The sequence below is a fragment of the Lynx rufus genome, unplaced genomic scaffold (assembly GCF_022079265.1).
Source record: "Lynx rufus isolate CCGP_SWC_20201006 ecotype Redwood Valley unplaced genomic scaffold, mLynRuf1.p SCAF_3, whole genome shotgun sequence".
Lineage (NCBI taxonomy): Eukaryota > Metazoa > Chordata > Mammalia > Carnivora > Felidae > Lynx > Lynx rufus.
Genome location: NW_025814845.1, coordinates 67,043,614 through 67,047,763, shown reverse-complemented (window position 1 = coordinate 67,047,763; position 4,150 = coordinate 67,043,614). Strand labels below are relative to the sequence as shown.

General features: G+C 39.1%; 1 pseudogene; it reads left to right on the top strand.

The window, feature by feature from the left end:
* Positions 1–2,942: 2,942 nt before the first annotated feature.
* LOC124521103 (ADP-ribosylation factor-like protein 5A) lies at positions 2,943–3,498 on the top strand (annotated as a pseudogene).
* Positions 3,499–4,150: the final 652 nt, after the last annotated feature.

Sequence of the window (4,150 nt, the reverse complement as noted above, 5' to 3'; positions counted from 1 at the left end):
CAAGACTAAAAAAAAAATGTCCCTAAGGAGAGCTCATCAACCCATGTGGGATAAAATAAATGGAAGTTTTTGGTTCTCAATGTAAGCTTTGGAACTCTCTGTGAAGCACTGGCACTAACATTTTCTTCCTAGTGATAAACGGAACCTCAGGGACATCTCCTAAAAAACTATCAACATAAGTACATTTTACAGTAGCAGAGCAAGTTTCACTATTAGCCCTTACTTAGGTAGATGAAGGAGTTTCAAGATTACAGTTACTACCTTAAGAGTGACCCAGGCAACAAACGCCTTCCATAATAGCAGAGTCCAAAGGATTCCCATTCAATGCATACCCAATTATTTTGTCAGGTGTAACAATTTTCAGATAACTAAACTGCTTTCATTTAAAAATATTTACTCACCATATAAAGAAAATGTCTTTGAATGAAGCCACTTCCCTGTAAATTATTTCAATCCAAGAGCAGCAGGAAGAGTTATCAAATAATACACATGTTGAGAAAAAGAATACTGCTGAAGTCATTGTGGGGACAGTTAACGACTACCCTCAATTGTTACCAATTGTTACTATCCTTATTGTTACCAATAAGTTGATTTACCCAGTACTAAAATCCAACAGTGAAATGAATCTCATCATAAATTTGTGACACGAACAGAAATTAATATTGCACCTTAAAAGGTAACCACATACAGGGGCACCTGCTGCCTAGGTCGGTTAAGTGTTGGACTCTTGATTTCAGCTCAGGTCATGATCTCATGATCATGGGATGGAGCCCCGAGTAGTGTGGAGCCTGCTTAAGATTCTCTCTCTCCCTCTATGCCTCTCCCACCCTAAAAAAAATAGTTAATCATACAGTGGATATATGGGAAACCTGTACTTTCTGCTCAAGTTTGCTCTGAATCTAAAACTGCTCTAAAAAATAAAGTCTATTTAAAACAAAGAAAAGAAAACTTGACCATGTATTAAGTTTTCATTTTGTCAAAATGTTACTTTGTGTGGTGAATAAAATGTTGCCCAGCAATGCAAACAATGGGATAGCTAAACTATAATAATTCAATTCTATCTCTCCCATTTGAGGTCTTTAGATGCTTACATTCTATTTTCTAAGCCATAAAGACAAAAAAAAAATTTCCAAACTCACCTCTTGAAAGAGTAGGCAAATTTTCCTATTTCTAGATCAGTACACCTTCATTTACAAACAAGTGCACCCCAAAATCAACAAAAGAAACAAATGGCTGGGCCTCTGAGAGCACATCCATAGAGTTCTTCCAATGCCTCTCACTATTGAAACGAGGCAACCTTGTATTAGAATGCAAAATGGAAACCCGGCCCACAGCAGTGAAGTTCCCCAAAGCCTTCTCCAGTGACTCTTGTTGGAGCATGAAAATTCTCAGACAATTTGCTTACCACCTTATAGATCGATTATACTATTTATCTTTGATAGAGAGGTGTGCATGTGTATATATGCATATGCTTGTGTGCATCTTGTAGAAAGGGTATAGTTATCTACCAAACAATCAGAATAAATCCACACCTTTGGAGAAACACTGGAGATCTATTCTGGACCATTCTGTGGGACCTGGAATGTCACAGGTGACAATGAACTCTCTCAGATGTTATCCTTTTCCAGAGAAGTGTTGGAAAGTACTTTAGAGAAGGAGAAATGAACTGCTGGAGGAATCAGGATGGGAATAGGTTCTGGTGTGAAACCAGTTCCTATGGTTAGGAGAAGAGGTTTCTTCAAAGATGTTCAGAGAACATCACTCTCAAGAAAGAATTTAATACACACAAGAAATGGAGAAAGGCTCCATCTGAAAGACTGAGTATCTTAAATGGTTCTTCCTTGACCATGGAAAAGTTCTATTTTATAATATAGCTTCCATTTTCTACCATCTACATGGAACTCAACACAGTTACTCAAATCTTTCAGTAAAGTAATAAACCCATGGAGTTTGATGTGATATTGATGTAGAGCATCAAGGGCTTGTCTTTCCGAGGGAGTTTTCATGGAGGCAGCAGCAACTCACTGAAGGGATTATGTCTAGACATGGCAGAAGGGGACCAGCAGGGGAGGAAGAGGTGGCCAACCTACAAATCAGAAACAGCAAGAAATGGTACCTGGTACCAATGAGCAATAGTCTGCCAACACTTCAGTACACAGTGAGACCCTCCACCCACTCATCCTTTGGCCACAGAAAGTATCAAAATATTGCAAAGCCAAGGCATGATTTTCAGCTCAGATGCTGACAAGAAAGTGACAATATTAACTGAAATGGAGCATAAAAAAGTTCTGCCCTCTGTGCCTGCCCTCCAAGGACAATGCAGCTGACTCTGAGAACATTGATGCAGAATGGACCCTTGTGGTTAGAAAGGGAGTGGCAAAGCCAGGCAAGCTGACCATAGCTGTTCTTCTGCAAACAAACAAAACCATCAGTCAAGATTTTCAGAGAGAAGTGTGGCATTCTGTGGAAATCAATAAGTAAAGATTTTGTACTTGGGGAGATCAAGGTGTAAGATAAGGGACATGTGGTAAATAGTAAACCCCGATACAAGAATACAGCCATGGAGAGACTCTGCTCTCAGTTGCCATCAATCTCCTTTTCTGTACATAATAGAACCCAAGGTTTAGCTAAAAGGCAGTATTTCCTAGCCTTCATTAGAGCAGGCAGTTGTCTTGTGACTAATTCTAGAGAATAAAATAAGAACAGAAGTATTGAGTGGGACTTCTGGGAAGGTTGATTAAAAGTAGCTCTCTCCTGGGTCCTCACATACAGCAGGGGGTCCTGGGCTTCAGCTCCCTCCCGTTCCCAGGAAGCGAGCTGGCCAAGAGCTCGAGCTCGAGCTCCGGAGCAGCAGCAGCAGGGGATGAGGCGTGTTCCTTTCCTCCCTTCAGTCTGAGCCAGGGGAGGCCAGGCGGCCCCCGGTGGCTGGAGGGGCGTCCGCTGCCCAAGAATGGGAATTCTCTTCACCAGGATATGGAGACTGTTCAATCACCAGGAGCACAAAGTTATCATTGTTGGGCTGGATAATGCAGGGAAAACTACCATCCTTTACCAATTTTCTATGAATGAAGTTGTACATACATCACCTACAATTGAAAGTAGTATCGAAGAAATAATGATTAATAAAACATGTTTCTTAATGTTTTAAGGTAGATTCTTGGTGGTCAAGAATCTCTTCATTCTTCCTGGAACACTTACTATACTAACACAGAGTTTGTAATTGTTGTTGTGGACAGTACAGACAGAGAAAGAATTTCTGTAACTAGAGAAGAACTCTATAAAATGTTAGCCCATGAGGACCTAAGGAAATCTGGATTGCTGATTTTTGCTAATAAACAAGATGTTAAAGAATGAATGACTGTAGCAGAAATCTCCCAGTTTTTGAAATTAACTTCTATTAAAGATCACCAGTGGCATGTCCAAGTATGCTGTGCTTTTATTGGCGAGGGATTATGCCAAGGACTTGAATGAATGATGTCACAATTTAAGATTACATGATCCCTACTGACCTCTTCTCATAGACTTGGTATAAACTAAGTGCTGGACTTTATCTGGAAGCTGCAAAAAATAATGGTTTAGATATATTTATAATAAACTGATTTAAACTTTTTCTATAAGAAAAATTAAGACCACTTATTTGAGAACAAAGATGAAGTCTCACTTTCCAATATGCTTTCTCATTAGTCCCTTCCAAAGCAAGGTCTTTAAAGCTGTGATTGCCATTTTCCTCATAATGAATCCTCTCAGGACATTGTGTAGCCTGTAGTAAGCACAAAGGGAGAGGAAGACATTTTTAACTTTAAGAGCTTTATTGTCAGTGTAAACCACCTTAGTTGAATGTTGTTCTCTTCTTGTTCCATAAATCAGAATACAAGTCAGCACAGATATTCAGTTTCCAATATTTTAAAATGTAAGGTTACTTATGAAAAGTATTTTGCATTAGGTTGTGTATCTATTGTGTATATTCCTCAAGTTCAAGTTTATGGCTTTGATTTATGTTCTAAAGAAAAGCAAATAACACAAAAGGAAATATTATCCTTAGTTATAACCATAATGAGATGAGTACTGGCAGTGGTGTTAAGTGCCATTTTGTGCTTTCCCCTGTGTTCTCTTTATTGTACTAACCAACCCCCAAAATCATTGAGCTTCT